Here is a 26779-nt window from a genome sequence, read left to right as displayed (position 1 = left end):
GCGCCTTTTCAAAATTGACTTTTTTATTATGTTTTTTTTTTTTGTTTTTAATAAGGAAAAGAAAATTTATGGAAAATTGAAGTGGACATTTTTTTCTTGATTCAATAAAAGTTTTGTGGAAATTTTCTATAGAAGAAAAATGTTGTCATTTAATTGAATTTGGTGATGCCTTTGGAATTGAAAGGTCACAATATGTTTAACATTCAAAATAAAAGGACTGTTGTTCAACAGACGTATTGCCAGTTTTTAAACAGAATAATTTGGATCAAAAGATTTTGTAAATTATCATTATTTTACAGCCATTGTTGTTAATGAACAGAGTATTTTATTTCGTCCTTAACAGACCTTTCATTCCGTCAGTTTAACGCTTGCTTTGGACAAATACCGCAGACAAGATTTTAGTGTAAATGTCCTTAAAGTTGAGTTTTTCAATGATGTCCTTTAAATTGAAAATGGGTCAATTAATCTATTCAATTAATATTTCCATATCAAATGAAGGTATAGCTTTTTATTATTTCTCAAAATTTTAAGAACTAAAAATTACTCAATTTTTTACCATTGACCAAATCCCATACCACAGGAACGTTCCTGAATCCGTTAAGAATTTCCCTAAACTATATAATAATAAAATATTTAATTAACGCACAAGCCGGCCGTGATGCCACAAAATCGCGTTGATATGGGAAAATTGTAAAATAATCTTGAAATATTTCAAAACTTATTGAAAAGAAGGAGGTGATTTGTCATATTTTAATAGAAATTAATGCTAACAAACATATTTAGTGAAAAAAGTGACAAAATGGCGTTCCGAAACAAGCACTTAAACCGATTCTCTAATTTTCTCTTTTCCAAGTTGCTTACACTTGATTTATTTTATTGGTTCTTCTTCTTCTTCTTTTTAGTACCCACTTCCGTTTAATGATTAAAGAAATGCCATAGTGAATGTGCTCTCTAAATGTCAATGTATAATCTACTGTTCTACTCAATTTCGATTAGTTATGGAACTGTAATAATAATGAGAAATTATTTTACTACCAACAGTATAATAAAATAAAACAAAACAAGTATAAATTTACTACTTTGTATTTTTAATTCAACAAGAGAATGAGATTATATAAAACTGTTGTTAAAATAAGAAGAGAAGAGCGAGAAGAAAGGATTTAAAGATGATTTAAAATGAATTAAAGCGTGTTGTAAAATTGTTCACATCTTTTTTTTATTATACACAGAGATTTTTTTTTTTATTATATTCCGTTATGTTTAATGTCATTACGAGGTCGTAAATTTCATTTTTGTTATACAATATTTTCAATACTGTTAAAAAATATTATAACGCTAATAATGGTATACGCCTTCAATCATTGATTTTTTTTTTTTGGAAATATTTTATTTTATTATATTCAACACAATATAATTGTAATATGTATATAACAGTATAACACTTTAAGTAGAATTAGACTGCTCATATGTTCTCAAGTTTATTATAAAATTGTAAAATTTCGTAATGAAAATATTTTATTTTTTTTTTGTGTGTTTGCTTAATAATTGAGTTGAAATTCAATACATTGTCGAAATTTTCGAAAGAAGGTCAAAATTTGTAACTTTTAACAGTATAACACTTTGAACTTGAACTATACTCAATCTATATTTTTTCAGAATTCTCGAATTGACATTCATTTCAGGGTTGTATTAAATGAAAATTGTTTTTCAAAATGAAATTTTCCAATGAAATTTTAAAGTTTGTGAGCTATTATTAGCACACTGAGAAAAATTAAAAATTGATTTCATAGTAATGATTGTACATGTCTTGATATTTTTAATAGTATTCATTCACAAAGGGGTAACGGTAGCTCATGAAGCACAATACAAAGTACATCACAAAATAAATTCTCAAAATCAGCTTTCTCATTAACATTTTACGATTCTTTTTCATTTAATTCAATAAAATCACTAAAATTGCATATATTACGGGGCATTTAATATTGGAATCTGTAAAATTACAATAATACAGTAGAAATTACAATAATTAGGTCTGAGATATATCATAAAATACTTATCTAAAACCAACTATCTCATTAACATTTCACAACATTTTCCACTTTATTTCAATAAAATCATTAAAATTGCATATGTTCCGGGGCAATTCATGTTAAAATCTATAGAATTGCAATTAAATATTACAATTACCCTGAAAATATTTAAAAATATAAAATCAATACACCTATAGCATGTAAACAATATTTCATTAAAATTTCCTGCAATTTTTTCAACATTTTAAAAAATAATTAAATTATTGCATATATTTAGGAGCTAATAATTTTAGAAACTTATAAATTACAACTGTATTTACAGTTAACCTCACAATAGTTACTAAATGTATATGAAAACACTTCTAAAATCCCGTTTTTTACTACCGTTATCTATGGTAAGTTTAAAAAAAAAAAAAATTATTTTTATTTTATTTCTAATTCCTTTTATCTTTGTTTTCCACCTTCCGTTCTCATTTCTTCTAAAGTTCAGTTTAGTGTTTTTATTACAAAAAAATTTTTTCTTCTTTTATCCTTTCATTTTTATTTTATGTTATTCCTAATAAAGATAAGCTAAAAATATAATGTCATATGTAAAATATCGAACGACATTCTTATATACTTATTTATGTGGTAACATTTTGGTTTTTGGTTGGCATTGGTATGTGCCATATTTTATTATGCAGATATAATTTTTTTTTTTATATTTACTAGGTTACCTGATTTATTTTTATTACTATTTTTATATTCCTGTTATTTTTTTTTTGTATGTGCACATAAATGTAATGATCCTGTTATGTATGTATGTATGTTTTACTATAAAATAAGGATATTTTTGTTTTCTTCATAATTTCATTTGTACATTTCTTATGTTTACAATACTATATTAGTATATTTCTTGTACAGTATGTAGATTCTGAAGACTGAATAATGAATTACGAATTTCGTTTATAAGGAACAGCAATCATTTGAGAAGGCAATTTGAATTATACAATTGAGAAGACAATTGAGTAGGTTCTGCAATTATAACGGGAATTTTATTGCTAATTCTGCTATCCAACCCTACCCGGTCATCTTAATATTTTGACCTAATCTACACTATTCATTTAACCAATATTCGGTTTAATTTATATGGCAACATCTTAATACAAGCAGAGATATGTATTTTTAAAAAAATTCTGGTACCCTACACAGTACAGCAAAAATTCCCTACACAGTACACGTGAGCAATATTATTTAAGATTTAAGCACTACGCTGGAATTTATAGTGGAAACAAACTGAGCACAGTATACACATATCCATGTACCAGTTTGAATAATATAAAAAATATTTGTCTAAGGATATTGTGATTCTCCATAAAGGTAAAAAAAAAAAAAGGACGAGATTATTTTGTTTAATTTTTTTGGTTTTGAATATGTCAGAAGAATAATTTATTTACCCAGTAAAAAAAAAATTTTTTTATTTTATTTTTCCAACTCTAACAAAACCAAAACCAAGTCTATTATTAAAATAAAATTTTGAAACAACAAAATCTCGCTTGAATTGTGAAAAATTCTTAGAAAATGTTTTCAATAATTTGGAAAACAAGAACAAAATTTTCTCTATTAATTTTATTGTTGTGTTTTTCTATTCAGTTTTTCAATTTACTATGATTGAATTCCAATTGGTTTAATGATATTAAGGGTTAAGGGGGATATAAGGATGGGCAATGACAATTTGTTTACAGTAATTATGTTCAATGTCTTGTTATAAATTTTAAATCACAACCATAATGCTAATGTAGTAAGATTTTACGACATACAGCAATTCTAGTTTAATCTTGTGAAAATATTTACAAAATATTTTTAACTCATTCAATTTCTTTATTAATTTTTCGTCTATTCGAATTAAAACTTTGATTTCTGAATAATTTCTCTAATGAATTTTTTTGGTTTTTGTAAGAAAACTGCTTTAAATCACGTCAATTGCGGTCAGATCAAAAAATTCCATAAATTATAGATCAAAAATGATGTTAAAATTTCAAATGAAATTTTGGGATGCATTTGTCCCTATATATTGAACCGAAATTGGCTATTATTTTTAAATTTTCTTAATTTACAATTGATAACAGTTGATAAATTCATTAGGATTTCCAATGGGATTACTAGAATTCAGTCATGAATATTGAGGAAAATATGAATTAAGTCTATTATTGAGGAAAATGTTACAGTTTTTTTTTTGTTACATGCGGCAATTTTACACTTTTCATATGAAAATATTCAATTTTTAATCAATAGCTTATTAGTAAAGTTTTCCTCTACTATTTCAAGGCGTATATCAAACAATTGCATCTTTCCTTCCTTCTGTCCTATAAAGCCGAGCCCATTCATTCGCTCACAATCAACTTATTGCAACGAATGCCTGTTGATTCAAAAATCCAATGAGATGAAAATATTAAAATTGGAAAAGAATCATGTAAACAAACCTTCAATTTCGCTCTTATTGTACTAGTACTATATTGTGTCTATGTAAGAATAAATTTGTCATTTTGTAAATAATTTGTAATTCAAAAGGTAACAGTAAATATACAAAATATCATCTTATATACAATAATAATTTTGTTATTATTTTTATTATCATCTCATATAATAATAAATATATTTTGTGTGATAAAACACCTACACATTTATTATTCTTATTTTTAAGAAATAAATTTAGCTGCGTAATAATATACCTACTCACATACATATATACATAATGTAAAATAAATTTTTTAGTGACACCAATACAAGTTAATAATGATCATTTCTCTTTTTGTATATATATTTATATATGTGTATATATGTGTAATATGTTATTCAAAATCCGACCTTCATTAGCCTTGAGACTTTTTCATTTCCATTGTTTTTTTTTCATGCGTATTTATTATTTGCGTTCACTCGTATATTCGGTATAAAAATAATAAATAATAAATAGAGAGTGATTCAAATTTTGTTCTCAAAATTTTCGTATTTGGAAGGAGAATGTAACACTGTTGTGATGACAACGATGAGAATGTCAAATTGCTATAAGAACGAAATAGTGATTCTGATTTGGTGAGAACATAACAATTGATATGGTGAGAAAATAGTACTTGATGTAATGAGAATGTATGAGAGATATATGAGAGAGTAATTTAAGAGAATCGAAACTTTGTCCGAAATTATAATAGAGAATTAAGAGTAACATTTAAGTTGAATGTATAAGTTGCTTCAATTTTAAGTTCTTAATTATTTTGAGATGAAGAAATTCATCAATTTGAATTGGTTGTAATGAACGCATGTTTTTTACAACATAAATCAATATTCAAACCAATCTCAATAAGTGGACTTCAACTGTAAAGCTATACGTTGTTCGAAGAGATATCAAGACCCTTTTGGTGTCGCAAATCATTTTAAAAAGTAAATAGTCGTACATAGCCATCAACATGAATACTGCTCATATTTTTTATGGTTAACAATTAGAAATTTTCCAATATAAAATCCACCGCATTATTTAGAAGAGAAGAAACGATAAGTGGGTAAATTCTGTATCAAACGCGCTTTATTGCTAAGTATCGATTCATACGGTTTACTCCAGTTCATTAAGAGGTTGTTAACTTTAAGGATTTGATGATAATTCCCCAATAAATTACGGTCCATACTGGATAATTCTTTTACAGAAAAATATGAAAACAAAATTTTATTAAAATAAATTTAATTTTAAATAAAAGATTCTTCAGATTTGCCAGTTTCTTATTTAAGATTATCTTAATGTTTTTGATATTTATGAACATATGAGTGTTATACACACATTTCTTATACCATTATTATATTTGTTGAATGTATATATACAAAAAGATTATTATCAAAAAATATAATCTTCATAAAAATGATAATTTCAATGGACTTTAAGTATATAAATTTTACACACTATTATATACTGACCAACTTATTTATAAATAGAGAGGGAGAGACAGAGAGGAAGAGAGTAAAATAATGTTGTTGTTGTTTTCTGTTCTAATAGTGTATTAAATGTTCTGAATAGTATGTTAACATTTCTGGAACAGGCATTTTGTTATACTATAAGTATACGTAACACAGGCTTGAATGCAACAAAAAAAACAATTCCACTGTATAACATTGACATATTTTAATGGATTATTGAGAATCAATGTTCAATAATATTAGACCATCACTGAGAAAAAAAAAATTAAATTCATAATCGATTTCATAGAATTTTATTGAAATATTATAACCATATACTTTAATGTACAGGCATTATAATTATATTTTTGAAAAATATAAAATTATTCCAGTGAATTTCACATTTATTAACTTTTATTTGATTAGCTATATCACATACATTTGTACACAAATATTGAAAATACAATAACAATATTAGGTGATTAATTGAATGTTCTTTTAAATCATTAATTATATATGGAATAATTTTTCCCAATTCATAGTAAACTTAGATTGGAAGAGCGAAGTATGTCGTCTCTGCCTTGAAAATGACGAAATAGTAAAGCATATATTGTGTGAATGCGAGATTGTAATTCGCTTACAACTGACATACCCCGAAATTTGACCAATGAAAGTCTAGCGGTTTAAGCAAGCTGCAATACTGACATTTGTCAGAAACGTAAATACAATGCTAATATAGGTGGGGATAGAAACATCAACTAAGGCCTATGAAGTCTCGGATGTAGTGGAAGAGCCTAAGAGTCTCGGATGTAGTGGAAGAGCCCTTAATCACGGTAAGACGCTTGTCGCACATATTTAAACTTTGAATTTTGACCACAAAATTATTAAAAAAATTTTAAATGAAATTTTAAATTGAATATATGCCCCAAAAAATTTTATACTCTGTTAAGAGAAATTACTCAGCAAATGATTATTATTACACCACAATAGTGTAAAATTGCCTTCACAGTGTAAAATTGAATCGTGTACTTTTACAATTCATTTATTTATTAATATTATGTTTTTAAGAGTAAAAGTATGTAAGTTTTTAACGTAAATTTATTCTCTACTCAAATAAACAGTAATACTCAAATAACATACACATCGAATCAAATCGAGTAAAATTCATTTAACATGGCAATACTGTTAATATTACTAGGATTCTATTAATTTTTTTAAATCTTTTAAAATTTACATAAAATAATTTAAGAATAAATTTTAAATATTTTAAATCTTAAAGAGAATTTCAACAAAAAAAATTATTTAATCAAAATAGTTGACTACATAGTAACTACATAATATTGTTCTCAATTTTAAAGGAGATATCACGAGTATATGTAAACACTTTTAAAAATTGAAAACAAAAAAAAAAAATAAAATAATAAAATTTTCAAATGCAATGCAAATAAAATTTCTTTAATATTTTTTTTTTCGAATTTGTAACAAAATATTTCTAGCAATTTAAATAGAAATTGTAACTAAGTAAATTGGCACAGAGAGAATAAAAGTAAATCAAATAAATTCTGAAATGTAAACAATAAATTGACAATTTTATGTCAACTATAGTTGAAATTTCAAATGGACATTTTTCTATCCATAAAATTCAATTATTTGCCTTCTTCTTTTTCTCGATAATATCAAAATTATATTTGCATTGCATTACTATTGTATTATATGTGTATGTATGTGTTACAAGTATAAAGTAAATATGTTTCTGCTCTTATTACTGACAGTGCTCTTTAAAAACAAAATGAGTAATTTTACTTTTTTTTGAATCATTCATTGAAGTAGAAGTATTGATCTCAAGTAATATAAGTCTTTTTGAGAGGAATAATGCATTGTAATGAAAAGTGTTTGAAATAGAAATGTGACAGTATATGTCATCTGATCATTTCTCTCTCAATTTATTTAATAATTTTTTTTAGAGAGGAGAAAAATGTATCATGTTAAAATTTATTTGGTTTTAAGGGAATTCTCGCATACTGTACTCTCACTTTCTAAATCCAGGCCTTTAAGGTAACTCGTAAATTTGCAATACTTCTTCAAGATACCGGTGAAAATTGTCATCTGGTTCCAGTTCAACTCTGTGATCTTCCTAAAGCGCCAATGCCCAGAAACTAGCTGTCCTGTCAAAGTCCCGGAAGACTCCTCTAGCGCTCCGAACGTCGCCAATTCATTTTCTTCTTTAATTTTTCACGTATTCGTGAGTATTCTTAAAATTCAAAGTTTAAAACGGAAATCATTTATACTTTAATAAATTGTTGAGTTTATATCAACCATACTTTAATAAAAAATAAAATTTTTAATAATTAAAATGAATTCTGTTGACCTTAACTCAATTCTGTTGACATCAAATTAGTAATGCTTCTGACTTTTATTTAAAAAAAAAAATTAAAAAAAGTCACCATTTTTTTCCAATTACTTTCCAAAAATGAAAATAAAAAAGGAGAAGTGAATATTTCAATTAAATATTGACACAAGATTCCTATAACTGTACAAATTGTAATATCTATATTAATGTATATGTGATTGTGTGAAAGAAATAGAAAACAAAAAAAATTTTACACCTCCCTCATGGAAATATTTTTGAATTTCTCCCTTCAGAGCAACAAATTTTACATAAAATTTAAATTTTTAAATTTTACAGGAAAAAAATTTTTTAATAGATTTACAAAAAAATTTGGAGGAAAAAATTGTAATTGTTATTTTTTCCTAGTCCATTTGTACGTCTATAGTCAATTGTCGCTCTCGAAAATCGCAAAATTTCAATTTTCGGCAAATTGTAACAGCGGTAAAGGTAAATGGCTTTTTATGAGAAATTATAAATAAATTTTTCAACCGGAATTAATCGTATAATTCCATCAACTTGTCACAGTTGCCTAAAGTTCATTTTTCATCCTAAAGTTATGTAATAATTATAAGATAATTTTTAATACGACATTTAGAGAACAATGCTAATCGAATATGGGACACTACCGTTTTGAAGTACTTTCTTTTGGAAATGTGCTATATTGCAAATCATAGATTTGATTGAAATTTATTTTTGTGTTAATTATTCTATTGTTTTTTTATTTTATTTATTTACATAATGACGATATGTAAAATAGCTATTTACATTTTTCAATATTAATTTAGAATTTGAATTTATTTTTATTGTATTAATTAAATTTAAAGAAAATAAATAAAAAATAATTAAATTTAGAATTTTATTTTTAAAATTAATTTAAAAATAATAGATAATATTGAAAGCCATAGAATAAATAATAATTGCATATTTTTAGGATTTTTATTTATTTAATCAATTTTCAAATAATATTTGGAGAGAAAGAGGAGAATAGTTAAAATAATTTATAATTTTTACGTTTTCCAAAGGAAGATGGTCATATAATGAAGAGTGAAAAAAATATAATAGGAAGGACATGAATTTGATGAGGATTAAAATTCAATTATTGTTATTACTGAAATTACAACAATATCGTATCGCACTAGTGTAAGTATTATTGGATTAATTTTATTTTTATATAGAGAGCTATCAGAATTTTCAATATAAATTATATGTCAACAACAGTATAACAGTAAATAATGGTATAAGACCTGTTTAGAAGCCGAATATTATCGATTTTCAATTTGACCCTTAATCGCCCTTGAATTTCAATTAAAAACTCATTTGACATTTGATTAATATTTTCAGGTCTTTAAGAGAAAGCTCATCGCCAAAGAATGCGGGAACAATAGTTTTAATACCTTATAAAAACCTATGACACCGAAGAATATGAATCCATTCGCCGAGGCAATCTCTGCTTGTTAGAATTCCCAATTTATGTGGTTATGCGTCTGGTATTTTCAAATTTCTTAAATTAATTATGAATATTCAATAATCTTCTTCGCCTGAAGATGCATTTGCCATAGATCTAAAATTTTAATTATAATCAATTTTATTCGATTCTAGCATGCATGGTATTCTGTAAATCTGAAAAAGTATTTATAGAAAACTTTTTTTTTTGATAATATTTTAAAAAATTCTAGTCGAAACCAAAAATTTCTAGTGAATTTTTCCTAAATATAGTTTAATTGTTTGTTACTTTTTTATCCTCTCAAACTATATTAAATAAAAGTTAATTACAAATTTTGTAAAATTCACATAGACATACGTTCTCACGTATGTAGTGCTCAATACCCTTACATACAATAAAATTATACTCGTATACATATGCATATGTAAATGTGAATTGAAACTAACCGGTGAACGAACAATAAAAATTTTCTACGTCATTGTTGACCTCAACCTTCAAAAACTTAAAAAAAAAATATCGTATATTGAATATTGAATTTTTTCCCTCCCATATTATTGTTATTTCCTAAAAGGACTCACAAATTTCAATATGAAATTTATATTAGAAAGAGTAGAAAATGTTATTAAATGAGTGTAGCCATGTTTTAAATTTTTCATTTTATTTTTGAAGAAATTTTTAGAAAATGTACTTAGTAATCAGTCGTGTCAGTCTTTCTACACCTTAAGATAGAAAGCTGAAGCTATTTAATAATACAAAGGGATCGAGTTGGATAACTGTTTCTATAGGAGAAAAGTTTTGCTAAACTAACCTCTCTAAAATTTATAGCTAATCAAATACAGGAAAGTAGTGACTTGCCCCACATGTTCTTCTATCTCTAACTACACCATACACATATGTATTTCCGAAATTCTAAGTGTTTCCAAAATTTTATAATGGCCGCTGATGCGCTTGCAAGGAAGGGGGCAAACACACCTCTTCTTGAGCCGGAGCCCTTCTGCGAAATCGGGCCACAAACCATTCGTTGGGAATTAAGGAAGGAATCAGAAAGAAGCCAAGAAACTCCTGGGAGACAATGACCAGAAGCGATTTAAGAAAATTATAGGGATGGGCAAGAACCAGGTGAGAGTCCTCACCGGCATTTTGACGGATCACTGCAGGCTTAGGAGACACCTCAGTCGGCTGGGCCTGGAAAATTAGGATACTTGCAGATTCTGTGGGGAATATGGAGAGACCTCGGTGCACCTCTTGGGGGACTGTGATGCTGCCATAATAAGTCACAGAATCCGACCATTATCCTTCTCTTAATTTTTATACTCATCCTAAAAGTATGCAATATTTATGTGATATTTTTTGAAGAGTGGTCCCAACACATGGAGAGGAAATTTGCTACTTTACAAACAATTAATTGAATCCGATTTTTTTTTTATTTATAAACTACTGAAAGTATTTTTAATATTTTGTGTGTTATTTCCATATTCTATTTCTAGACAATTTTGTAAATTAAAATTTTTTACACATTGTTAATATTACATTTATAATTATTGTAAAATATAAGTACATTTAGTATGTACGTATGCATACATGATAATATAAAGTGTCTATTGAGAAATTAGGCAGATGTTAAAAGTATATACGTTTTGGGTAATATTTTTAGGCGGGAAATAGTTTAATAGAATAGAAAAGTAGCGTAATAAACTTGAAAATTGAAAATAGAAAAAGAAAAACATAAAGTGAAAATTTTCTATTTTTTAACAAACAAACAAAAAATTTAATTTCTAAATTATTAGGTATAGCTAGTTAGTGAGTATTGTATTTCAAGAATGAGTCAAACAATATTATGAAAAATTAATAGTATTTGGAGCCATTCGGAGTGGGCTGAATTAAGACATTCTATAAATGGTAGACTAAGTGAGAAAATAATGGGATAAGAAGCTTTTATGTTCATTTGGTATAGGTATGAAAGGCCGATCATGGTATTGATTTTGAGTTTATATTTTAAATGCGAAGTATTGCAGGCGCAGAGTAATTCTTTATGATCAAATTCAATTTTGTAATATCATATGGCATCAATGGGTAAAACAAGCTTCAAAAGTTAAACCTGACTCCAGTTTATAAGTTTTGAAGCAAAAATTTACCTGCCTTTGCAAAATTTTAATATTTCCTATGGTCTTAGTGAACGTGCTTAGAAATAACTGGCACTTTTAGAATTTCAAGAGGCCGAAAATTCCAAAAATTTTGCGATGTAGGTAAAAAATTCCTTTTTAGCGAAATAATTTTCTTAATAAAATCTATTTGGTTTTGAATATTTGCTCTTTGTCTCGAACTTTTGTAAACGGAGTCACAGACTGAAGGGTGGATTAATCGATCTCATATATATTTTTAGAGTGATACCTAAAATATTCAAAATTTATGAAAAATTATTTTTCCACTTAACACAATTTCAAATAAATATTTAGAGGAAATTAAGAAATTCCAGTAAAATTTCTCTAGAAAAATTCATAATTTTCCCACATATGAAATTTTCTCTTTCAGCTTTTTTATAATTTAAATGAAATTTTCTAAAAATTTTCAAATTTTTCCATTTGTCTCATTAGAAATATTTATAGTAAAACAAACAGAAAGGATAAAATTTTTATAATTTATGAATGTAGAAAAAAAATTTTATGTCAGACGACCGCATAATTTAATAATTCTTATATGCATATAATTTATACTCTTGTACATGCACGTATGTTCTTTAACATGAAGAAGATTAAAATTTCTAATATTTATGAATCTGTTTTCTATTTTCCTCTTTGTTTTTTGTTTTTTTTTGGAAATTAAATGTTCCGTCATCAAATTAGAATAAATTTTAAAATCTTAAAATCTTTGTTTATTTATTTTTGAACTTTGATTACCATATTATAACACTAATGTTCGTTTGTATGCGCGTTGTATAAAAGTTGACGTAGGTTTTTCATGAATTAAAATATAATAAAATATTTGCTATAATAATTCAGGGTGATCAACACATAACCATGGCATAGCAAAATTAAACTCATATACAAATCTTCATAAAAATCAGTTCAGTATAGAACTTGAAATGCACGTGTACCCATACAGACCGACATCTCGCTAATAATTTATTTACATCTCCCTATCATGACAATTTGCGTTCCCAATGAATACATGACGTGTAAAATTTGATGTCATCGCACATAACCTCAAAATCACCCACAAACAGTGGGACCTCTATAACTCGAAGTCGCACACGAACGCTAAAACTGTTCGATTTATGGAGATTTCGAGTTGAAGAGAAAAAAAAAAAGTTATACCAATGTTCAAGGGAACTCATATGGCTTTAAGGTAAGGAGATTTTCGAGTTTTAGGGTTCGATTATTTAGTTCAATATCATCTTGTTTAGCATGAATAGAATCGTAAACTGATCAATATAACAGTTTGTTGATTTGTGACGCAACGATGCCATTTAGGGTAAAATTTATTTAATATAAAATCCAAATTATTTAATTAATGTTCACAGCACATCTCTATTAATCTCTAAATTTCTTTAATTTCCCTACACATTACTCATATATTTAAAAACAAATTCTTGATTATTTTCGAAAATTTTGTACATACTAGTAATTATTGACGTTCAAATTGTTTATTTACTAAATTCTAATAAAAAAAAAAAAAAACAATCTTATTCTCCGTATACATTTAAAAGAAACTTCATCATCATCATCATTTTAATCTGAAACAGAACCGAAAATCTAAAGGAAATTTTCTTAGAAGAACGAAAAGAAAAGGAAAAACAAAAACAAGCCAATCAATTTCATATTCTGTCATTCTAAGAGTTTCAGATGACGCCAATTGGCAGTGCCAACAACATTATACTATATAGTTTATGTCAATAATACGAGTATATATATATATATATATAGTAGACATACACGTAAACATATTTATATTTTGGTTTTTTATTTTCTTAAAATTTTTGAATTTTCCCACATTTTCTTTTTAAAATGATCGCGTGCGTTGCGTATACGTGAACAAAATTGTAATTTTTATTTTTGTTTTTTGTTGTTTATTTTTATTTTTTTCTGTTTCGGAAAATAAAATTAACATGTACCTATACTTAAATATAAAAAATAATTTTCCGTATTTTTGAAAAAATATTGTGGTTATTGTAGGTTATTGTATACCATGGGGAGGGTATTGTAGGAAGAGTGCTAAATAATCAATATTATCGATTCTTAGTTTGGCAGTACGAAAATTGGAACGGAATCACATCGATAGACGGAAGTGCTATGATTAGAGAGGCATTTACATTTTAATTTAAGAAATGTTATTGGAACTAAGAAGCTCTTGAATAATTTGTCTTATTTCTTCATATTTTGTTATTTCTCAAAAATTGTCACCATTTCGAAACTAATCAGCTTTTACGTTCAATAATTATGGTGGTCTCATACTCATAAAATTAAATAAAAAATGCAATTTAATATTAAGACTGTTCTTTATTTGAAAGCTTTTCCAGATTGACGCCCTGAAATGTGTAAAACAATTATGTAGTATGTAAGCCAAAAAAAAGTGTTGTTGTACCTTCAGTATATTTCGAGTTTCAATTAAATGAATTTTCGTAGTAAATTAAGAGAAACATTCCTATTGATTCTATTGCATATAATGGATTTAGAAACGTAAACGAAAACTTCCAGCTCTGACTAAATGTGATGAAGAAAACTTATGATAAATCACAAATGAACTCAGTTTTCCTATAATCCTACTATCTAAATCAATCAAATTCTTATTTACAAGTAATTGAGCTTTTAAGTAATTTAGCTTTTTGTAACAATAAGCCTTATTGTTTTGTGTAATTTTACAAAGTCTCCTGAATATAATGAAAAAATTTATTTTTGTGAGTGTGACTCTCTAATTAAATTGAGTGTGACTCTATAATTAATTGAACTCTCATATGATCAATAATTTGTTGTTGTTAATCTACCAGTTCAAGTAGATTAAAATATATAAAACATTTACCCCATTAAATTTTTCTAATTTAATATATAGTATTATGAACGAATTCCGTCAAAAAATTTTTGACTTATCTATATCTCACACTCATGTATTAGGGGTGTACATAATATAAACGTAATTATCGTACTCTTATATACGAGGACATATGATCCCACATTAAAAACGAGACACAAAAGTCATAAAAATAAAAATAGAAAACAAAAAAAAAACACTGAATACGCTTACTTTCTTCTCCTTTCCCCTCTCTCTCCCTTCCTCTCTTCTTACCTCACTCCTTGTCAACGTCTCAAAATCATCACATTGTTTATTTCTTTAAGTGTTTTAAACGTTTTCTTGCCACTTTCATTTTTATTATTTTTTTGTGAATTGTACGATTTAAAAGTATTAAATTTTTTTTTCTCGTAAAATGAAAATAAAAATTCAACGATATTAAAAACGATATAAAAAAAAATGTGAATTTAACCGCATAATTTAATGATTTTGTTGCTCTTAAGGATTAAAGAGAGATTTTGTTAAAAAAAAAATTATTTTTTTTTTTATTCATTATTAAATGGTAATTTTGTTTTTTTCACAAAAATTTTTCAATATTGTTTTAAAATAGAAAGACAAAGAGAGAAAATAAATTTTACTTTCATCTTTTTTTTTTAATTATATTGAATTTTCGATTGTTGCTCTTTATATAGCAAAATTTATTTTTTTAAGAATTTTTTTAATTGCTATTAACAAAACATAAAAAATTAAATGTTCTCATTACAATAATTATGTGTTATACTGTTATGTAAACAATATGAGAGCAATAAAAGAAATGAGATTCTCATAACAAAAGTATTTTACGCAGTGACTCTGCCTGTATACGCGTTGTGTTGTCTTATCTGTTAATTAGATTTACTCTGAGAAAGATTTAAATATATACTCTCTGTATAATAGGCTTAATTAAAAGAGAATTTCTAATTCAAATGAAAAATGTATGACATTGAACAACTTTGACGTTTGTCGCTCGTATGACATTTAACAATTTCAAATATTTTCAATAATGAATGGGAGTATTATTTTTAATGCAAATTTAATTAAGGGGCATTCATTTTGAGAAGCTCTAAACGGCAAGATTTAGAAGATATTAGCTTTAGAAAGGAAGATAAGCGAAACTTTCTTAATTTTAGGTAAAATTATGAGCTGATTCGTTGACAAAAGTGCTCAATATTAATATTCTCAAGTATCATTCTTTCTTGGATCAATTATTGAGTTTCTTTTTAAATATAAGATTCTTCTTTACATTAAATTTACGTATGGAACTAAATTTGCTTTATTGAAGACCTTAACTTAACTCATTTCTTTACTCTATAAAAATTCTATAAATGCCATTAATATCACGTTTATTTGCAATTCAAAATAATAAAAAAAAGGAAAATTTTTATATTCACAATTTTAATTAGTTTGATTGAAATGAAAATAATATGCACGAATAGTTCAAAATAAACGAATTGAAATTATTATGTAAGAGACACGTGTTCGGGGGCTATATGGTACATTAAGCAAAGAACTTACATTTACGTTTAAACTTTTGATAAGCATTCATTGAAATATGAAATACGAAATTAAAATTTTTATTTCATTTATTTTGAATATTTTAAGAAATAATTATAAAATTATTTTAATATTTGAACCCATCAAGATTCAAGACGTTGAAGAAGATAGTAAAGAAGAAGGTTTAAAGAGTATTAAGAGTGAATTATGAGATTTTTCCTAAAGAGTGTAAGACAGCCGCCAGGAAACTTTTGTAGGTTGTTTCAAATTTTAATAATCGCAATCAAATATTTTTCTTTTCTACAAGTAGAATGATGGGCCCGATTCCGCCCCATGGGTTGCACTTCCCAAACGGCTAGTGTAAGATATACATGACTAAATACAAAACAATCAAATAATTCTCTAAAATTATTATGAAAACTCCATAACAAAGAGGCATAAATCTGAATTTACATAATAAACTACTAAGAACAAGATTCCACAGTGCAAATAAATGCAGTATATATAAGAACAGTTTTCATATGGCGCATATTTACAATGAATATACAAATGATTTCCAATTCAGCTTCGACAACTATTCGTTGTATTCCAAACAAGATTTTTCTTAATTTAACACCACTGTTTATATAGTGAACTATTTCCTGGAATTTCATTTGATTGAAATTGCATTTATTATTATTACATCAGACCAAAATATTCTACGGAAAATGTTAACACTATATTGCCTAATTTGTAATTCAAAAAAAATTTTATAAATTCCAAAATAAAATTATTTGAATAATTTAATAGAATTCGGATTCACATAGTTGAAATGCGTTGATTCGTTTAATTAGAAAATTTGTAATATAATTGGATTTTTTGATTCGATTCACACATGATTAAAATTTTCCAAAAATTGGCTCATTAAATGCCAAATATTTTAAATTTTTAATGAAATTGTTTCCCATTTAAATTTTCTGAATTTAAACATCTTTATTTATTACTAAATTATTAACAAATTGAATACGAGTAAGATAAAATTTAGGTGGAAATTTCTTGAACTATTCTGAAATTATGGTAGAGAAAAATCCCCTCCAAGAATATGAAAAAAGCTTTATCATAGGCTTGATTTTAGCTTTAAATAATAATTTTGTATAAATTTGAAATTCATCTATTCCGGATGAATTCAAATAACAATTTAAAATTTTCCAATTAATTTTAATAATTTTATAAATTTTTCTTAATAAAAAATTAAATTAAGAATTTTCTATATTTGAAACATGCAAAACTACAAAAAAATTTTTTTAATATAAGAAAACTATAAAATCATTAGATGCTCATTTATATAAAAGGTTTTTTTTTTATTTGATAAAGCACATGCTCTCTATATAAATAGAAAATTTAGAAAAATAGATTTTTCATCATGCAATTTACTAAAATATAAATGCGTGATTCTAAGAAACCGTGCTAATTATTCTTACTTGTTTCTCTTTTTCTATCTATATTTGTGATTTTTAAGCGATTTTAGACTTGTCTACACTTTGTATGTTTGTATATTTTGGGATACGTTTTAGAATATAACCTTTTTATTTATAACCATAATTTCGGAAAATTTTTTACAAATTTTATAATGGTTTTAGACCTGTAAAACAAAAAAATTCATTAAAATTATTATGTGACAATAAAATAAATTTTATTTTAAATTTTAAATATAATAATAAAAAACTAGCAAGCTAGTTGGCTGTAAAATAAATAAATAACTTAATATAATTTTGCTGTTATGCCTAAAAGTATGCAATTTTTTTTTAATTCACTTTATTTTTTTGGGCAAATTCAAATGAAAATATCTTGAGGTTTTAGGAACATGCTCTTTAATATGCAATTGAAATGTTAAAATTAATTTCAAGATGATTTTTTTTTTTCGAACATGCAAATATATTTATAAATTATTACGATATAGGAAATTGAGGCATATGTTACCTTTGAGCAATTAAAATTCTTCCAATAAAAATTGAAAAAAAATTGTACGAAATTATTATTACGTTCAGTACACTTAATATATACCAAAATAACTGTAATATCGTAAATTACAGTCATTTTAATTTGAGTTACTGAAACTGTACTTAAAATATACCAGAATTACGATAATATCGTAAACTTAAATACGACTCAATTTTTGCACATATATTTTCATAATGATACAATCGTAATATCTCAATAATAATTAAGATTATTACATTCAAACTGTTATATTACAATCAAACTGTTATATTACATTCAAACTATTCCACTCGTTGCTAAATTACTACATTTAAACTGTTATATAATAGAAACTAATAAGGAAATTTCTCTATTTACTTGGAGTTTGTTAATGGCACAGTACAGAAGATTTAACAGGCTTATCATAATTATTAAGTTAATTATTTTGACAACAATCACAGGAAACACTGCTTCAGATCTTGTCAAACATTACTTTATTAATTCTTAATGTAAAAATTCAAGTTATAAAGTTGAAAATTCATTTTCTCACTAATTTTATTTATAAAATATCATATATAATTCATAATAAGCATCAATAGACTATAAATAATTTAAAATATTGTAAAATTAATTTTATAACATACTCAAAATATGCTCAAAAAAATAATATTTATTATAGCAAGAAAATAATAATTTTAATTGAAATGAAGGATAAAATTTATGTTAACCCAGTTTTGTGTTCCTTCTATATATTATTTCGCCCTTCAAGTTAACCTTTAACACATTATAATATTCTAATAAATTTACATATTTGTATAACATACATGTTTAACATACATGTATGATATTAACGTCATATATTAAGATATTTGCTAATCTTAATCATTTTTATTCTTGTTCTTTTTTACATAATAAATAATTTTTATTATAATCTTAAAACTATAATAATTCTTAAAGATATTAGAATATCATTGAGGAAAATCAATGACAATTTCTATATTATGACAATAGCTACATACATGTTTGTATGCTATCATTCCAGTATACATGTACATGTTTACTTATTTACATGTATATACATGTAAATAAGTAAAATTTTCCTTCAAATATCAAATCAAATTAAATATTATAGAGGGTGAAAAAACATGAATTTATGTGTTTTTGTTTTTTTGTTTTTTCATCATAACATTGAAAATCAAAAATGTTTGAAAAGGTTGTCATTCTCTTGTCATTTTTTTTTTTGTTGCTGTTATACTACTATTCTGTTTTTTGTGTATATATTTTAAAATTTTCTTAATTATTATTATTATTAGGTCATCAAGGTGTTTGATAGCAGCTATTGACGTCAATTCACGTCAATTAAATTAAAAAAAAAAAAAAATTTCCAAATTTTTTTTTTTTTTTAATGAAAAATTTTCATAAACAAAAGCGTTTCATATAACAAACATACTTTAAGTTTTAAAAGCAAAAAAACAACAAAATATTTTTTTTTTGTACTAAATTTCAAGAAAACAAAAAGCGCTCATATCTTTGTCTGCCAAAAATTTCGTTAATAAAATGCGTATAAAACCTGAAACTGCTTCATATTACGAAAAAAAAAATACGAAATAGTAGGTAATGAAGTATTTTTTTTTTCTTTTTAGATGAATCAGAAATAATAGAACACGAAAATAAAGTGTGATAAAAAAATTCTCATTTGAAAGAGTTATAAGAAAATAATTTGTGTTGAGAGTATGTTTACAAAATCTACCGATAGATGTAGTACTATTTTTGTTAAAAATGTTAACACTTTAAGAGAATCAAAATTTTTATTGAATGCACAGCACCGGATCTACAATACATAGAAATTAAGTATTTGCAATAAACGCCAGAAAAACAAGGGCGCCATTGAAAACTTAATAAAAAAACTGAATTAAAGTAAAAACTTTTTATAATTTCTCCCATTACCTGTTATTCATAATATGTTTTCTTTCTATTTTCAGCTTGATAACATGTTCCTCCAGACTTATATACAAGCATTTCAAAATTAAAAATTGAAAATTCAATTCCCGCCTTAAAGTCTATGAATAATCTAGTATTCAGCAGGATAAAGATGCAAAAAAATGATTTATTATACGCAATGTGCATGTATATTATGCATAACATTCATTGCATTGAAAACGATGGCAGCAAAGGGGCAAGGAAGTAAATCGCACATTCTTGAATTCGTATAGGGCAGCGAACAACTCAGAATTTGGGGGGAATACAACATATAAAATTTCTAATTTTTTACAAGAATTTTTTTAACAGATGACAATAAATTAATGGTGAATATAAGACAAAATTTTGATATTTATTTTTGACAGCAATATTTTGTGTTTGAGAGTGATAAATTGAAGTTGATCTTTAATATGCTAAATGTTAAATTATATTTGAAGAATAGCCCTTCTAAATTCCTTTCCGAAATTCTTGTTACAAGAGTAAATTGAAAATAATAAGACTTTTACAATACCCAATGCCAATTTCTCAATTTTCCTACTTAAAATTTTTATTATTCAATAGCCGGTCAGCTCAATTCAAGGCAGGCCTCAATTCAATAGCAGGTAAATAAAACCTTGATCATTACTATGCGCATAAGTACAATAATCTGAAAAATTTTAAATGAAATAATAATAAAAATTTTTAAAAAATCATTAAAAAATTTTTTTATGATTATCTAAACGCAATACAACAGAATACAAAGTAAGAAAATTATTTGATTGTAAGGCGCGTTTTCGTATTTTCCGAAAAAAATAAAATTAATATTTTAGCTCTTTCTTGATTTATTTTCAGAGTACAAAAAAAAAATGAAAATAAAATAAATTAAAACATGAAATTATTATGAAATTTAACAGAAATAAAATATTAAAAACAATAAATTATTTTATATTTTACAACACATACACATTCACAATATATATATGCGTTTATATCTCTATTGTGAATATTGTACATGACAAATTTCAAATAATGCGTGTAAAAAGTTTTGTATATTTTGATTTTTGACAGTTTGGTGTGATGGAAAATATTATCACAATTAGATTGTTGCTTTGCAATTTATTTAACACTCACTTTTACTTAATTGTTATATGCGAACACACACATTTGAACAACTCATATACAATTTAAACGTCATATTTTAAGAATATAAAAAACCACTTTATAGAACAAAAAAAGCAAAAATAAGAACAAAATATAAAAGTAATAAAATAATAAATAATAATAACAATAATAACAATGAGAATATGTAGAATAAAAATAAAATTTATTTGAAAATTAAATCAGATCAGACAGTATGGCGGCCGTGACAGAAATTTTTCTATATTTTTGACGTTTTCTAATACACGAACATATCATAATATGTACAGCACTATGTGAACAGTTTTCTAACAGTTTATTACAATTTTATATAGTTTAATAACTTATTGCAACGTATAGGGAATTTAATATTAATTTAAAAATTGAGTAAAATAAATTAGAGAGTAAAATTGAGTAAAATTCCTAAAAATATAAACTAAAGCATTCATGCATTGCACTTATAACTCAAAACACAAATTTACTCAAAATACAGAAATACTCCAATAATTGAGTCTATTCTATTATTTACAACTCAAAATACTTTACGACAAAAAGAGTATATTGCCATTGTGTGCATATTGTGTTGTAAAATGAAGTGTCAATTCAATTCTATACGACACATTATAATTTAAGTCATATTGTTTTTTTTGACTTGCGTCATAATAACCTTAAATATAGTCTTGAAAAATTTCAAAATCCTATTCTACTTTAATTAAATCTAATTAAATAATTTAGTCTAAATAAATTCCGAACTCATCGCGTTTACACCACAATTCTAAAGTTCTAATTTAAACGTCAAAAATTTTATCAATTAATTTCATATTTATTATATAATCTCAGAATTTCAAATTTTAAATAAATCTGTAAAATAAAATTTATTTAAATTTGTTGCTTTTAAATTCCTTCATGCCTACATTTTTATTAGATTTTTTTAATTAATGAATTAGAAAAAAATACTTAAAATAATTAAAAAAAAATTTAAAAATAGATATTTATTTTTAATTTATAATATAAACATTATATATAAATTACCCACACGAAATATAATCAATCAATTTGATGTTTTGATGATATTGTACAAGATGTACCAGAAATATCATTGTACATTTTATAAGAGAGAGAGAGAGTGTTATCACAAATGACCTGTGTTATTTGTTCCTGACCAGAGCTCGTAAAGTGTGTATTAGACAGAATTACGTTACACAATTTTTTAAATGAAGATGAAAAAAATTAAATGATTCAATATTTTGTTGTGTCTTAATTATGGATGATATTTTATTGAATTCTTTAACGCAATCACTGTATATATTGAGTCTAGTTCCTCTTGTTCTAAAATCAACTGTACGTCTAGTGTTCTAATTATTCATTTCAGTTTCTTGATTCTATAAAGCGGAATTACTTATTATATGTTTGTTAATTATTTTATATATATGAATAGCTTGTAAAAGTTTGTATTGCTGTATGACATTTAATATATTAAAATCATTATATAAGTTACAAGTTTTCGTTCTAGTATCTAAATTGTAAAAGTTTTTAATATTTTGTTAAGATGTTGATCTCCAGATAGTCAAATCGTATGAGATATTGCTATGAATTATACTAAAGAAAATAGAGCGTTTTACTGTGGTTGATAACTCCTCTGAATTCTTTTTAAATATACCAGCTATTTTTCTATATTTGTTTTGATTACACGTCTCTAATTAAGGTCTTTATCTAGTATTATACCTAAATACTTGTAGCTATTAACCTTTTTAATTTTTTTTAGTAAATTAGTAATTAATTACGAAACACGCTGTTTAGAAAAATTGTAATTTAACATTAATGAATTGTATGCTATACAAATAATTAGCGCCACCTGTAGCTTCCTTTTTTTTCTTTTAAATTTTTGAAGTTTTTAAAATATTGTTGTGGTAGTGGTGAGTTATTTACGTAAAAATTTCTCTTTTATTTTTATTTTTAAAAAATTTTAATTATTATTATTTAAAAAAATTCTATTATTTTAAAAATTTTCCATTTATTTTTAATAATTTTTAAATTTCTTCGAATTTTTTGGCGTTCATTTTTGTTTAAGAATTATTTAATATCACCAATTGAAAATTCATTTGTTCTGACACGACAATAACAAAATACTATTACGACAATCACTTCTACTTAGCATTATATATGTTACATACATGTTTTTCATTATATTTTTTACATACTAACATAAATACATATAGTAAGTTATTCATATGAACATCTTGAACTTGAACATTGAACATGAAAATGTCTTGTTCTCATTTCATGGCTATATGAAGATGAAGAATTCCAAAGGTTTCCACATATATTGAGTTTTTAAGAAAAAAAATTATTATTATATTTTTTAACTGTATAAATTTTTTCTTAAATAATCATTATTATATAGATGAAATGTTTGTAAATAAATTAGTGTCTACACATATATATGAAAATATTTGCAAAATGTTACCAGCAATTTACGTAAGTGCATAATTGCAAGAACAATTCTTAGAAAATTTTCCATTCAAGCAACATGAAATCTTCAATAAACTCGAGCATGTACAAAATTTCGCCATTTAAATTTTGTTTATTCTTATAAATAAGGATGTTAGTTACACTCTTAGCTACTAGGGCCATTTTGGGTTTATGTTTTACAATTATAATTTTCTCCATAGTTGGGATCAAGGCTTCCGGCATTGTATACCGAATACCTCCGAATTATTGCATGTACCCTATTGCAAATAAAAAAGACATGCTTCATTGAAAGAACCTCACCACAGAATGGAGGTTCTGAAAGATGTCACAGCACAAGTACTTTTATGTAGATAATATATCGTGGCCTAATCGAATCTACAATCCTGGCCTAATTGAAAGACACGCTTTTCATTTTTTTTTGGCTATTTAAATATATATGTTCTATAATTTTCTTGTGATATCTTTTATCATAACTCAACTCAGTTCGGCAAACAATAATAAGTTATCAGTATATTTGAAAATAATTTCCCTCTCTGATAACCTCTTATATGAATCACAATTAATGTATTTTTGGAATACATTTGATTAAATTTGATTAACATGGTTAATTTAGTTGGTTAGAGTATTTGTTGGCCCCTATCTGGTCGCAGCTTCAATAAGAAGTGTTAAGAAAATCGATTAACACCATTCAGTTCCATCAGGTTATCCAAATGAAAGCAGGTAAAGCACCCAATGAAAAGGCAAAGTAAAGCATCTTTACTTAGTGTGGAATGTAATTCAGCTCCTATATATTAAAAAGCCGGATTTAAATTAAGAATTTATTATGTACGTCAAATTCCCATGTGAAATTTCATTCCTGAAATTTGTGTATATTAAGCACATTTCGTAAATTTTTAAACATTAGCGGTAATTTAAAAGAGGTCTTGAAGAAAGTTAAAAATTTTTACAATTTTCCACAATGGTAATTTACATACACACATTGCAGGCAACATTCTTTTCTCTCTATTCATAAATACGAGTACAACAAGTTCTTGACATTTTTTTTTTCTCCTTAATTTTTGGTTCTTTACTTTCATCATGTTTTTTTCTCCATTTGTTTTTTTCATGGGTATTTCGTGTAATATTTTGTTGTGTTGTGTGTATTATTGTATGTAAAGTATGTGTGTTTATTTTATTAGTGTTGTTTTATTTAAATGATGATATATTTTTTTTTCGAAAATAGAAAATAATCTCCAAAATGATGAAGGAAAAATTCTTATTAGAAGGGAAAATATATTTTAGATCTAATATAGAAAAGTACAAAAGTAATCTTGTTAATATTTATGAAAATTAGATTCCTTAATAACTTCGAAGAAAATTCGATTTGATGAAAAGAAGAGAAATTTTTGATTTTTCACAATTTTCTTTTTGAATTCTTCTTAATATAGAAGAGTTTCGTATATTATGGCTTTCATCTTTTAAAGAATTCAGACGAATTATTATTCCATATACGCTGGTCTCCAAATCTTAAGAATTTCATTATTGACGCATCCAAAATAGTTTTGAAAAAAAATTTTTTTAAATATTTTTCCAAACGTGTACAATAATAATGGAATTGCAATAAAAATTTTTTTATATTTAAATTATGTAAATAACATAAAAAAAAATTATTGGTTCTAAAAAATATTTTGATGAGAAATCACTGAAAAATGCAAATTATCTATTATATTTTGCGTATAATAAGATTAATTTTATGTGGGAGCATGTTTTGTAAATATTGACAAAATTTTTTTTGTATTCATATTTTTGTTGGTTTAAGTGTTGTGTGTGCCAATGATTCAATTGTTATTGTAAAATTCATGAATTTTCGAAACAAACTATTTAATTATACTAATATTTTTAAGAGAGTATTAGAAATTGAGCAACATTGAGCCGGGACTCAAGAAATAGATCTATTTTGCTCTTCCTTTTTCCAGCTATCGCAACTAAAGCATTTGCTCTGAACCTATCCTTCGAGATGAATTGGAATATCTTGTAGGGGTCGATTTCTTAGAGCTCTATTATGGATCAACATTCCACAGTAGTCGAGAAGGTGCATCGAAATCTCCCTGATTTCCTCACCAAAACCTTCAAGAGCCCTCATCTTACAGGTTCAACCTTACCATATGACATCTAATTCGGTAGTGTCCTGTTAAGAGAGTATTTTTTCCTGGTTCCCAACTATTCCTATTATTATATATAGTGCTACACCGCTTCTAGCCATAATAACCCAGAAACTCCTTGGTCTGTCGCAGCCAAGAACGGAATTTTGTAAATAAATTCAAATTTAAATTGCAATTTTTTTGGTTGATGGTCTGAATAAAGCGGTATTTTTATTATTACTTTATATTAATCATACAATCCCATTAAAAAGATTATAGTTTTATATAATAGAGGAAATTTTTAAGTACTAAAACATTAACTATAATTGAATTCAGAATAATATTATTATCGCCCTCTCTCTATTTTGTCACAAAAATAACATTTAGTTAACTACAATTATTATTTAATAAAAAAAAAGCATAAATAATTTATTTCTTTTTGCTCAAATTATAAAATTGCTAAAATGCTAATATAATTCTAATATTTATTCCTCTTCTCTCTTCTCTCTTCTCTTTTATTTACGACAATATAACAAAAATGACATAAATATATTTCGACAAATTATCATCTCTAATAACAAAGTATAAGTCTAGCAGTTTAGCACTATTAAGCTTCTCCCCAATGAATGTGTACAAAAATGGAATATAAAACGAATGCGAATTTGACAATGATAATGTTATGTTATACGACAATATGACAATAAAAAAAAACAAAAATAATAATACAAAAATGGGGAGAAAATGAGAACATAATCTCTTTATTATAGATGTCTCTATTTCGTTATTTTATTTTTGTTTTCCTTTTGTTATA

The 26779-nt window shown here is 25.3% G+C and overlaps 1 protein-coding gene across 3 annotated transcripts in view; it reads right to left on the bottom strand.

The window, feature by feature from the left end:
* Positions 1–26779, bottom strand: part of LOC129614830 (serine/threonine-protein kinase meng-po) — a 111983-nt gene that overhangs the window by 56873 nt on the left and 28331 nt on the right. Inside the window, exon 2 of one of the 3 annotated variants that reach the window (XM_055529730.1) lies at positions 17782–17942. The exons of 1 other annotated variant lie outside the window; for it this stretch is intronic. The gene's annotated coding sequence lies outside the window, so the exon portion shown is untranslated. The remainder of the gene's footprint in view (positions 1–17781; positions 17943–26779) is intronic. One more of the 3 variants, XM_055529731.1, reaches the window with a different exon arrangement.

This window comes from Condylostylus longicornis, unplaced genomic scaffold (genome assembly GCF_029603195.1).
Source record: "Condylostylus longicornis isolate FDR11 unplaced genomic scaffold, ASM2960319v2 ptg000122l, whole genome shotgun sequence".
In the NCBI taxonomy this organism is placed as follows: domain Eukaryota; kingdom Metazoa; phylum Arthropoda; class Insecta; order Diptera; family Dolichopodidae; genus Condylostylus; species Condylostylus longicornis.
The sequence above is the reverse complement of the archived record's forward strand: the minus strand, read 5'-3'. Positions and strand labels throughout refer to the sequence as shown.